Here is a 13,789-nt window from a genome sequence, read left to right as displayed (position 1 = left end):
TTTCTCATTTGAATAGGTCCTTGTATCTAGTTAGATATTAACAGTATTGTGTAGTGAGAAAGGCTCTTTAGGTTGATTTTCTTAACACTTGGATTCCAGTTTGTAGTTCAATGAAAATGTGGCTTTAACTAATCACCTAGTCTTGAGTTACGTTTTAAATGAAAATAAATTTGCTTTCACTTTCACACATTGAAGAAGGAAATGGCAACCTACTCCAGTGTTCTTGCCTGGAGAATCCCAGGGACGGGGGAGCCTGGTGGGCTTCCGTCTGTGGGGTCACACAGAGTCGGACACGACTGAAGTGACTCAGCAGCAGCAGCAGCATTACCAAAAAGATGTTTAAAAGATAAGTGGAGGGAATTCCCTGGAGGACTCTGTGCTTCCACTGCAGCAGATATGGGTTTGATCCCCAACGGGGAACTGAGATTCCCATAAGCCTCATGCTGCAACCAAACAAAGGTGGGGAAAAAAAAATAAATGGAATCATTAACTGTTTGGAAGATAGCTTAATAGTGTTTCTTTTTTCTTGTAGCTTTCCCTTTTTTGGTAAACTATTTTATTAAAAAATTCACAAATCATAAATGTACAAATCAATAAATTTTCATAAAGTGATCATACTTGTGCTTTCCAGATCGAAAAATAGAATATTAAGAGCAACTACTTCAGAAACCTACCTCTCACCTGCCAGATAATATCCCTCCCTCCCTCCCAGGGTAACCAGTATCCTGACCTCTATTACCATTCATCAGTTTTGTCTTCTTTTTTTAATAAAAAAAAGGAACGTTATATAAATAAGAGTCATATATTGTGTATTCTGTCTGGCTTCTTTTGTTCAACAGTAATGACCCATGTTCTTGTGTCAGTAGTTTTTTCTTATTGCTGTATAGAATTCCACTATAAAAATACAGTGCAGTGTATCCACTCTGTTGTTGATGGACATTTGATTATTTCCAGTTTTTGGCTGTTAGGAATAATGCTCCAAAGAATATTCTTCTATGTCTTTGGGTATATGTGTGTATGGCTTTTTGTTGGGTACATACCTGGGAATGGAATTGGAAGCTCATTGAGTGTGTATACTGCCAAAAGGTTTTCCAGAGATGTGGCACCATTTATACTTGTGTCAGCAATCTATGTGAATTTCATTTTTTTTTACATCCTCACCAGTCTTTTAACATTTGCTGAGTCCTACTTTGTACAGGTGTCAGGGATACAGTAGTGAACAAAAGGAAGTCCTCTCAAAGAGTTTGATGAAAAATATATTTATATATGCATGTAAAATTTTACGTATTTAATTGGCCATGCTAGGTCTTTGTTGCTACATGGACTTCTCTCTGTTATGGAGTGTGGGCTTCTCATTTCAGTGGATTCTTCTGTTGCTAAGCACAGGCTCTTAGGGCGTGCAGGCTTCAGTAGTTGCTATTCCCGGGCTCTAGAGCACAAGCTCCGTAGTTGTGGCACTCAGGCTTAGGTGCTCTGAGGCATGTGGGATCTTCCCGGACCAGGGATCAAACCTGTGTCTCCTGCATTGGCAGGTGGGTTCTTACCACTTGAGCCACCAGGGAAGCCCCAACACAATGTTTAATATATTCAGTTCAGTTAAGTTCAGTCGCTAAGTCATGTCTGACTCTTTGTGACCCCATGGACTGCAGCACACCGGGCTTCCCTGTCCATTACCAACTCCTGGAGCTTACTCAAACTCGTGTCCATCGAGTTGGTAATGCCATCCAACCATCTCATCCTCTGTCGTCCCCTTCTCCTCCTCCCTTCAGTCTTTCCCAGCATTAGGGTCTTTTCAAATGAGTCAGTTCTTTGCATCAGGTGGCCAAAGTACTGGAGTTTCAGCTTCAGCATCAGTCCTTCCAGTGAATATTCAGGACTGATTTCCTTTAGGATTGACTGGTTGAATCTCTTTGCAGTCCAAGGGACTCTCAAGAGTCTTCTCCAACACCACAGTTCAAAAGCATCAATTCTTCAGCACTTGGCTTTCTTCATAGTCCAACTCTCACATCCATACATGACTACTGGAAAAACCATAGATTTGACTAGACAGATCTTTGTTGGCAAAGTAAGTCTCTGCTTTTTAATAGGCTGTCTAGTTTGATCATAGCTTTTCTTCCAAGGAGCAAGCATCTTTTAATTTCATGGCTGCAGCCATCATTTGCAATGATTTTTGGAGCCCCCCCAAGATAAAACCTGTCACTGTTTCCATTGTTTCCCCATCTATTTGCCACAAAGTGATGGGACTGGATACCATGATTTTAGTTTTCTGAATGTTGAGTTTTAAGCTAACTTTTTCACTCTGCTCTTTCACTTTCATCAAGAGGCTCTTTAGTTCTTCTTTGCTTTCTTCCATAAGTGTGGTGTTATATGCATATCTGAGGTTATTGGTATTTCTCCCAGCAATCTTGATTCCAACTTGTGCTTCAATCAGCCTGGCATTTCTCATGATCTATTCTGCATAGAAGGATAAGCAGGGTGACAATATACAGCCTTGATGTACTCCTTTCCCGATTTGGAACCAGTCTGTTGTTCCACGTCCAATTCTAACTGTTGCTTCTTGACCTGCATACAGATTTCTCAGGAGTCAGGTCAGGTAGTCTGGTATTCCCATCTCTTGAAGAATTTTCCACAGTTTGTTGTGATCCACCCAATCAAAGGCTTTGGTGTAGTCAATAAAACAGAAGTAGATGTTTTTTTGGAACTTTCTTGCTTTTTCTTTAATACAACAGATGTTGGCAATTCTATCTCTGGTCCTCTGCCTTTACAAAATCCAGCTTGAACATCTAGAAGTTCACGGTTCATGTTGAAGCCTGGCTTGGAGAATTTTGAGCATTACTTTGCTAGCGTGTGAGATGAGGGCAATTGTGTGGTAGTTTGAACATTCTTTAGCATTGCCTTTCTTTGGGATTGGAATGAAAACTGACCTTTTCCGGTCCTGTGGCCACTGCTGAGTTTTCTAAATTTGCTGGCATATTGAGTGCAGCACTTTCACAGCATCATCTTTTAGGATTTGAAATAGCTCCACTGGAACTCCATCACCCTCACTAGCTTTGTTCATAGTGATGCTTCCCAAGGCCCACTTGACTTCACGTTCCAGGAAGTCTGGTCCTAGGTAAATGATCACACCATCGTGGTTATCTGGGTCATGAAGATCTTTTTTATATAGTTCTTCTGTGTATTCTTGCCACCTCTTCTTAGTATCTTCTGCTTCTGTTAGATCCATACCATTTCTGCCCTTTATTGTGCCCATCTTTGCATGAAATGTTCCCTTGGTGTCTCTAATTTTCTTGAAGAGATCTGTAGTCTTTCCCATTCTATTGTTTTCCTCTATTTCTTTGTGTTGATCACTGATTAATTGATTAATATATTCAGGTGTGTTAGCTAGCGAGAGGAGGGTGGTGGGGAGTGCAGTTAGATGCAATGGTTAGGAAAGACTTCTGTGATCAAATGCTATTTGATCAAAGACCTGGAGAAAATAGGCTGGCCATGTGGATATCTGGAAGAGGAGCAGTCAGATAAAGGGAAGGAAGTGTCAAAGCTCTGAGGAGGGAGCATGCTTGATAAGTTCATGAAACAGCAAGTTTGCCCAGCAAACTGAAAACATTGTAAGGGCAGTAGTAGTAGAATATCAGAAGGTAAACAGGGACCAGAGTATGTGGGATCTTAAGAGTCAAGGGAAGGATTTTGGATTTTCTAAATGAGGTGGGATACTGTTGAAGGGTTTTGAGCAGGGGGAGACTTGATCTCCTTTATCTTTTAAAGAGGTCATTCTGCTCTTGGAGAAAATACTAATGGCAATGGTAGAAGCAGGAATGTAAATTCAGAAACTATTATAAATAAAAATAAGAACAAAAAAAGTTACTGCTGTGGGCCAAGAGAGGGAAGTTAATTTGGATCAGAATATTTATTAATGGGGGAGATAAGGAGAAATAGTTGAATTCAGGATATTTTGAAGGTGCAGCTGATAAAATTTACCCCAGTGGCTTGGCTTGAATTTGACTCAGTGAGTGGTTGTGTGTCAAGGATGACTCCAAGATTATTGACTTAAACTGCATCTTTACTGATTTGAGAAAGACTGGGGAGATGGTAGAAGCCCCCAGGTAGGTTTAAGCTGGGATGGGAAACCAAGAATTTGAAATGGGATATTTTGTATACGGAGAAGGCAATGGCAACCCACTCCAGTACTCTTGCCTGGAAAATCCCATGGATGGAGGAGCCTGGTAGGCTGCCGTCTATGGGGTCACACAGAGTCGGACACGACTGAACGACTTCACTTTCACTTTTCACTCTCATGCATTGGAGAAGGAAATGGCAACCCACTCCAGTATTCTTGCCTGGAGAATCCCAGGGACGGGGGAGCCTGGTGGGCTGCCGTCTATGGAGTCGCACAGAGTCGGACACTGAAGCGACTTAGCAGCAGCAGCAGCATTTAGTATATGAAGTATCTGTTAAATATCCAGCTGGAGATGTTGAGTTAGACAGCAGGATATGTGAATAAGATGGTGGGGAATTCCCTGGCAGTCTAGTGGCTAGGACTCTGTGCTTTTACTGCCCGGGCCAGGTTCATTCCCTGGTTGGAGAACTAAGATCCTGCAAGCCACACAGCTCAGCTTAAAAAAAAATGGTGAATGAAAATAGAGACTGGACCTAACAAGACCTTTGTAGTGAACAGATGAATTTTCTGTATCATATGAATGTTTGTAAAGCTCATTATTTGGAATTTAGATTATGCAGAATTTTCTGGTATTTTTGTGAGAGCTATTTGACAGTGAAGTAATATATTAGGAATTTATTGAGAAAGTTCTTGGGTTCTTCTTTGCAAAATCTGTGGCCAAAATTTATTAGACTTTGTATATATTTAATTGGCACTTCCCAAGTGGCGTCAGTGGGAAAGAATCCATCTGCCATTGCAGGAGACGCAAGAGATACGGAGTTGATCCCTAGGTCTGGAAAATCATCTGGAGGAGAAAATGACAACCCATTCCAGTGTTCTTGCCTGGAAAATTACATGGACAGAGGAGCCTGGCGGGCTACAGTTCATAAGATCACAAAGAGTTGGATACATCTGAGCACGGACTCATTGTAGATTTAATCTACTCTACCATAGTTTATATTGTCTGTTATTCTGTGTAAAATGATCATAGTGACCTTAGAAGATCTGTATGACTATTAAGTATATTGTGAATTATTTGAAGAAAGAAAGCTTTAACCACTATTTTATGTTTTATCTCATATTTGTAATTTGTACCTACATTGAAAAATAGTGGTTTACATGAGGATTTCATATAGATTATTTTATTCAGTGCTCACAACAGGCTGTGATTTGTACTATTGCCATATCCCACTTTACAGTTGAGAAAACAGAGGCTGCATGGATAATGAACTGACACTCAGGGCATGTCTCTCTGTTTAGGTAGAGACAGGACCTGAACTCCTCAGAATTATATAGACTAACTCTGTTAGCTACCATGTTCCATTTCTCTGCTATGCTGAATCTGTGATAATTTATTATAATAAGTTATATAATTTTTGAAAGTTTACAAAAGTAACTTGACATATTCTCATAAAAAATTTATAGCAAATTGCAATCAAAAGTAAAAATTCCCTTTCACCTCATCACTGAAAGTTTGTATTTCCAGACTTTTTGGAATACCTTTACAGACATCTGTAATACATACAAATGTATAATTTTTTTTATAAATGGAATCATAATATTTTGCGGAGTCTTTCTAATTTCCAGTCAGATGAGCAGTCCACAAAACCATTCTGTCAGACCTTTGCTTTAAACAAGAGCAAAGACATTTATCTCTCTGCTATCTTAAGTACTTGGAACATATTTTTATGAATGACTGCAGCTTTCAGTATTGATTTGTTTAGTGTTAGTAGTGAGATGCCTTTAAAGTGATCACACCTTTCATCTCAGAGAACTTTCCAAATGCTCTGTAGAAAGCAAATATATGATCAGTTGCTTGTTGAAGTTGCCAAGAACCATTCGAATCCTTTCCCCTTTCTCAGAAAGTGCAGGCTCGTCCATTTTGGCTCTTGCAGGTGCACCTGTTACCTGTAGTTGTAGGAGATGATGTCTCTGCATGTGTCTGGTAGTAGAAAAAGGAATTAATGAACCTGTAACTAAATAGAACAGTGCTGGAAGTGAAAATAGGTCCTTTCTGCTATTGATGACATAGAGAAGGAAAGCTTCAGGTGGATCAAACTCTCCAGGCCTGTCATAGGAATCTTGCCATTTTTAGCACATTAATGCCATAAAGGTATTTTGGTGATTATTTTCACCAGTGTAAACTAATACATATGACAGATTATGCATTTTGCTCTTTATTTACTTTTTTTTTTAAATTGAAATATAGTTGATTTACAATGTGTTAATTTCTTACGTAAAGTGATTCAGCTACACATATATTCTTTTTCATTATAATTTTTTACAAGATATTGAATATAGTTTCCTATGCTGACAGTACGACCTTGTTGTTTATCTATATAGTAGTTTGTATCTGCTGATCCAAACTCCTGATTTATCCTGCTGCCACCCCCAACCCCTTTAAGGCATTCCAGGTGGAGCTAATGGTAAAGAACCCAACTGCCAATGCAGGAGACATCAGAGACAGGGGTTTGATCCCTGGGTTGGGAAGATCCCCTGGATGGAGGGCATAGCAACCCACTCTGGTATTCTTGCCTGGAGAATCCCATGGGTAGAGGAGCCTGGTGGGCTACAGTCCATAGGGCTGCAAAGAGTTGGACACGATTGAAACTGTTGTAGGAAAGGGGACCCCTTCCAGGGCCCGAAACTGGGCTCTTGTCTAACACTTGGAAATGAATTGTCCGAGGAGACACATGTGCTGACAAAGCAAGAGATTTTATTGGGAAAGGGCGCCCGGGCAGAGAGCAGGAGGGTACGGGAAGCCAGGAGAACTGCTCTGTCACATGCCTTGCAGTCTCGGGTTTTATGGTGATGGGATTAGTAACCCTTAGCCAATCATTCTGACTGTCCTTCCTGGTGGTGCACGCATTGTTCAGCCAAGATGGATGCGAGAGAGAAGGATTCTGGGAAGTGGTCGGACAGATGGTGTCTCCTTTTGACCTTTCCTGAACTCTTATGGTTCAGTTCAATTCAGTTCAGTCGCTCAGTCGTGTCCGACTCTTTGCGACCCCATGAATCACAGCACGCCAGGCCTCCCTGTCCATCACCAACTCCCGGAGTTTACTCACACTCATGCCCATTGAGTCGGTGATGCCATCCAACCATCTCATCCTCTCTTGTCCCCTTCTCCTCCTGCCTTCTATCTTTCCTAGTATCAGGGTCTTTTCAGATGAGTCAGTTCTTCGCTTCAGGTGGTCAAAGTATTGGAGTTTCAGCTTCAGCATCAGCCCTTCCAATGAATCATGGTATCTGCCCCCAAATAAACATATCAGTTCAGTTCAGTTCAGTTCAGTCGCTCAGTCGTGTCCGACTCTCCGCGACCCCATGAATCACAGCACGCCAGGCCTCCCTGTCCATCACCAACTCCCGGAGTACACTCAAACTCATGTCCACAGAGTCGGTGATGCCATCCAGCCATCTCATTCTCCGTCGTCCCCTTCTCCTCCCGCCCCCAACATCAGAGTCTTTTCCAGTGAATCAACTCGTCGCATGAGGTGGCCAAAGTATTGCAGTTTCAGCTTTAGCATCAGTCCCTCCAATGAACACCCAGGATTGATCTCCTTTAGAATGGACTGGTTGGATCTCCTTGCAGTGCAAGGGACTCTCAAGAGTCTTCTCCAACACCACAGTTCAAAAGCATCGATTCTTCGGCGATCAGCTTTCTTCACAGTCCAACTCTCACATCCATACATGACCACTAGAAAAACCATTGCCTTGACTAGACGGACCTTGGTTGGCAAAGTAATGTCTCTGCTTTTTAATATACTTTCAAGGTTGGTCATAACTTTCCTTCCAAGGAGCAAGCATCTTTTAATTTCATGGCTGCAATCAGCGTCTGCAGTGATTTTGGAGCCCAAAAAAATAAAGTCTGACACTGTTTCCACTGTTTTTCCATCTATTTCCCATGAAGTGATGGGACCAGATGCCATGATCTCTGTTTTCTGAATGTTGAGCTTCAAGCCAACCTTTTCACTCTCCTCTTTCACTTTCATCAAGAGGCTTTTGAGTTCCTCTTCACTTTCTGCCATAAGGGTAGTGTCATCTGCATATCTGAGGTTATTGATATTTCTCCCAGCAATCTTGATTCCAGCTTGTGCTTCTTCCAGCCCAGCGTTCCTCATGATGTACTCTGCATATAAGTTAAATAAGCAAGGTGACAATATACAACCTTGACGTACACCATTTCCTATTTGGAACCAGTCTGTTGTTCCATGTCCAGTTCTAACTGTTGCTTCCTGACCTGCATACAGGTTTCTCAAGAGGCAGGTCAGGTGGTCTGGGATTCCCATCTCTTTCAGAATGTTCCACAGTTTATTGTGATCGACACAGTCAAAGGCTTTGGCATAGTCAATGAAGCAGAAATAGATGTTTTTCTGAAACTCTCTTGCTTTCTCCATGATCCAGCGGATGTTGGCAATTTGATCTCTGGTGCCTCTGCCTTTTCTAAAACCTGCTTGAACATCTGGGAGTTCACGGTTTACATACTGCTGAAGCCTGGCTTGGAGAATTTTGAGCATGACTTTACTAGCGTGTGAGATGAGTGCAATTGTGCGGTAGTTTGAGCATTCTTTGGCATTCCCTTTCTTTGGGATTGGAATGAAGACTGACCTCTTCCAGTCCTGTGGCCACTGCTGAGTTTTCCAAATCTGCTGGCATATTGAGTGCAGCACTTTCACAGCATCATCTTTCAAGACTTGAAATAGCTCAACTGGAATTCCATCACCTCCACTAGCTTTGTTCGTAGTGATGCTTTCTAAGGCCCACTTGACTTCACATTCCAAGATGTCTGGCTCTAGGTCAGTGATCACGTTATCGTGACTATCTTGGTCGTGAAGATCTTTTTTGTACAGTTCTTCTGTGTATTCCTGCCACCTCTTCTTAATATCTTCTGCTTCTGTTAGGTCCATACCATTTCTGTCCTTTATCAAGCCCATCTTTGCATGAAATGTTCCCTTGGAATCTCAATTTTCTTGAAGAGGTCTGTTGTTTTTCTCTATTTCTTTGCATTACCGAAGTTAACCGAAGTTAATCGGTTCTATGAAGACCTACAAGACCTTTTAGAACTAACACCCAAAAAAGATATCCTTTTCATTATAGGGGACTGGAATGCAAAAGTAGGAAGTCAAGAAACACCTGGAGTAACTGGCAAATTTGGCCTTGGAGCACGGAATGAAGCAGGGCAAAGGCTAATAGAGTTTTGTCAAGAGAAAGCACTGGTCATAGCAAACACCCTCTTCCAACAACACAAGAGAAGACTCTACACATGGACATCACCAGATGGTCAACACCGAAATCAGATTGATTATATTCTTTGCAACCAAAGATGGAGAAGCTGTATACAGTTAGTGAAAACAAGACCAGGAGCTGACTGTGGCTCAGATCATGAACTCCTTATTGCGAAATTCAGACTTGAAGAAAGTAGGGAAAACCACTAGACCATTCAGATATGACCTCAATCAAATCCCTTATGATTATACAGTGGAAGTGAGAAATAGATTTAAGGGACTAGATCTGATTGATAGAGTGCCTGATGTTCGTGATATTGTACAGGAGACAGGGACCAAGGCCATCCCCATGGAAAAGAAATGCAAAAGAGCGAAATGGCTGTCTGAGGAGGCCTTACAAATAGCTGTGAAAACAAGAGAGGCGAAAAGCAAAGGAGAAAAGGAAAGATATAAGCATCTGAATGCAGAGTTCCAAAGAATAGCAAGGAGAGATAAGAAAGACTTCCTCAGTGATCAATGCAAAGAAATAGAGAAAACATATCAAGTAACTAGTAAATATAGGCTTATTAAAATAATGATTAAGGAGCAAAAAAAACTACATGCCACGTATGCTTTGGTGTGCATCCCAGGCATCTGGGAAGCTTGTTAAATGCAGCTTCTGGGACTTCACCTCCCAGAAATTTAAGTTCCAGAATTTGGGATCAGGTCAAGAATCTGCGTTTTTTCATCAAGCTTTCTAAATAATTATCTTTTAGGTGGTCTAAAGTCTACTTTCAGAAATACTGATTTAAAGTATCTAAACCTGATAAAGACCGTCCAAATCTAAATGGAGAAAGCATCAGGGGGAGGAAAAATTATTTTGATATAGGACATTGTGGTAAAGTGAAAGTCTGCTCAGCTGTGTCTGACTCTTTGCAACCCATGAACTATACAGTCCGGTTACAGTCCGTGGAATCACAGAGTCGGAAATGACTGAGTGACTGAGCATATACACACCTAAGTTAATTTAAAGTCCCATGGGGAGAATAAAAAAATCCCAATTGTAAAGTTTCTTAAGTGTAAAACTGGGAAGAAATTCTCATTTTTCACATGTTTATTTGGCGTTATTTCTTAATTGAGTACATTTACTAGTATTGAAACTGCCATTCTTAATATAACACATTAACTGCTGGGAGATAATGATCTCATTTTACTGGGATTATCTTCCTTTAAATGCTCTGAATTAAGTAGTTTGGGAAGTGGTTAATGATAACCAAATTTGTAATCTAGGATTTCACACTTTATAACAGTTCTTTAGCATTATTGCTCTAACTTCTTTGACATTATTGTATTTGTGTTTTGGATATGAAAAATATATTTTAACATACTATAGTTAAGAATGACGTTGGTCTTTAATTTTGGCAAGAAGATGAAAATGCTGTTGTGGGCTTGCCTGATTGGTAACTAGGGTTGTTCTAGCAAGCTGCATGGAATGGGTGTACAGAACCAGGTGTTTCACTTTAACTGCAGCTGTGCCATCTGTGGGAGCAGGTGGACAGATTCTGTGTCATCAGGAAAACACAGCTGGTGAGACTTATGAGAAGAGGTAATTGACTGCTTTTCCTCAGCTATAGCTGTCTCCAGTCACGTACATTTAAGCACAGCTTTTACCTGTGCACAGGTGTTGCCTTTGGTCCGGAAGACAGCAACAACCCAAGTGAACAAAAAAGTGTACATTTGGCTGCTTTTTGGGATTGGTACTGAGAAGGATAATTTAAGGTTTTTTTAGTTTTTATTTTTGTTTTTACTTACTTGAGGATATTTCCAGTTCATCATATTAACTTCTCAGAGTTCCTTGTAAGGATAGTTAAATATAGTAATGTCTATATATAGTTTATGCAGGCCCCTTTCTCTGGAGAACTGGGAAGTAAGCAAAATAAAGCAAAATGTCACAGATCTCAAGCACTAAAGATTGGAAGGGAAATAAAAACTCTAGAGTCATAGATTCTTAGAATAGACTTACAAGGTATTATATCTATTTCACAGATAATAAAACTATGACTTAGAGAAAATAATTCCTCAGTACCAGAGCCTGATTCCTTGGAGAACTGGATTAAAATTCAAAGTAACATGTAATTCTGAAAAAGTGGATCAAATCCAGTGGTATTTTACAAAGAAATAGCACGCTGAATACAGGGAGCAACTAGTTATGTACATAATTTCAGTTCATCTGAGACTGCAGTCTAAAAATGAGCCTGTATTGGTGTTGTTTCAGAAAGAATCATGCCACTGGGTTGCATGAAGGGAGCCAGGAGTTTGCTCCTTCCTACCTAAGGAGAACGCAGTGGCAAGCCACTCCAGTACTCTTGCCTAGAAAATCCCATGGATGGAGGAGCCTGGTAGGCTGCAGTCCGTGGGGTCGCTAAGGGTCGGACACGACTGAGCGACTTCACTTTCACTTTTCACTTTCACACCTTGGAAAAGGAAATGGCAACCCACTCCAGTGTTCTTGCCTGGAGAATCCCAGGGACGGGGGAGCCTGGTGGGCTTCCGTCTGTGGGGTCACACGACGTCTGTGGAGTCGGACACGACTGAAGTGACTTAGCAGCAGCAGCACCTAAGGTTTAACTTAATATTTATGTACCTCAGTTTAAGAGATCTATATGAACAGCGTTTGAGAGATTCAAAGAGGATCCTTAAATGTGATTAAGAAAAAGAAACTCCAGTTGATGAAGAGCATGCATGGTGGATTGATAGGCCTTTTGCAGAAGCTGGCTGTTTGTATGCCTCTTTACTTTAGAAAAGAGTGGTCAGGCAACATCAACTTTACCTTAGCCTTGAGAAAAGTAAATACACATTGTCTGTGCTGAGGCTAGCAGCAGCATTGTCACCTGGGAGCTTTTTAAAAATGTAGACTCTCAGGCTGTGTCACAGATCTAGTGAATTTGCATTTTAATAAAATTTCCCCAAGTGATTCGTATGTACTTAAATATTTGAGATGTACTGGGTTAAACCAGTGTGGAATCGAGGTAGACAAAGTGACTTTCAGATGACTTTTTAAAAATGTTCCTTCTTTTGTTCTCCTTTTCATAATACTGTGACTTGCTGGAATTCAGAATCAAGGTTTGAACAGAGAAGTGAGTTACTCACTCTGTTGCTTATGTTAGGCACCTACATGGATTGGCTTTGGAATATCTAAGGGGTTTTCAGACTGAGTTCTTGAGCAATTGGTAACATTTCTCTCCCTTTGTTGTTTCTTCTGGAACTTGTTTTAGATGGATGTGCTACAAACATGCAAATGTTCTCATTTTCAAATAAAAAAACTTTTGTTGCAAACTCATTTTTAGGTTTTTTTTTCCTCATCCACAGGCAATGGCCAAAAAAAAAAAAGAGAACAAACAAAAATACCCCAAGGCTCTATCTTAATAGGAAAGAAGTGTGTGCTTAGAGAAGGACCAGTTTTAGGCTTGCTTTGCTAGAAGTGAACTGGTTAAGTTATACCCAAGTAATTGTATGATAAGGCACAATTTTTCTTTTGGTATTAATTTGAAAAGCAGGTCATAAGCATATTGCTATGCATAAGTCAAAATAATGTAGGAAATAGTGTTTTATCATTAACAGCTTTATAATAGATATAATTCACATACTATACTCTTTTAAGGTGTACAATTTAATGAATTTTAGTATATATACAAGGTTGTGCAACTATTGCCATTGTATAGCGGGACATTTTCATAATCCCCAGAAGAAACTCCATACCCATTAACAATCACTCTGCATTTTCCCCCTTTCTCATCCCTTAATCTATTTTCTGTCACTGGATTTGCCTATGTGAACATTGCATATATAAAGTGTTAGAAACATTCTTTGGCTTGCATTATAACTCTTTTCTGAATTACTTGTCAATATTTAAGGTTGGGAAAAATACAGTATTTTGTGACTCTGTCAGTTTTTTGCGACTGACTTCTTTCACTTAGCATGATGTTTTTGGTTTTTCCATGTTGTAGTGCATATTAGCACTTCATTCCTTTTTATGACTGAATAATATTCATTGTGTGATACACAGTTAGTCCTCATCGATCACAGATCCTATATGTGTGAAACTGTATACTTGATAAAATGTTTGTATCCAAAAATCAATATAAGGTGGTCATGTTTGGACATGAACAGTGAAAATTTTCAGTTGCCCAGCACTCACATTCCCAGTTGAAGTTGAACATGCATGATAACACTCTGCCTTCTTTCTTGCTTTAGTTCTCATACTGCCAACAAGTTGTTTTTTTTTTTCCAAACAAGTTCTTTTTGTGGTCTGTTTAGTGCCACATTTTTCACATTTTTCTGCTGTTGGTAATTTTTCTGTTTAAAATGGCCCCCGAGTGTAGCACTGAAGTGCTGTCTTGTGTTCCTAAGGAAAAGAAGACTGTGATATGCC

General features: G+C 40.3%; 1 protein-coding gene across 4 annotated transcripts in view; it reads left to right on the top strand.

Annotated features, from left to right (window-relative positions):
- Positions 1–13,789, top strand: part of CBFA2T2 (CBFA2/RUNX1 partner transcriptional co-repressor 2) — a 153,371-nt gene that overhangs the window by 18,585 nt on the left and 120,997 nt on the right. The gene's annotated exons all lie outside the window — the stretch shown is intronic.

This window comes from Moschus berezovskii, chromosome 15 (genome assembly GCF_049115385.1).
Source record: "Moschus berezovskii isolate FMDL1 chromosome 15, NW_MosBer_1.0, whole genome shotgun sequence".
In the NCBI taxonomy this organism is placed as follows: domain Eukaryota; kingdom Metazoa; phylum Chordata; class Mammalia; order Artiodactyla; family Moschidae; genus Moschus; species Moschus berezovskii.
The sequence above is the reverse complement of the archived record's forward strand: the minus strand, read 5'-3'. Positions and strand labels throughout refer to the sequence as shown.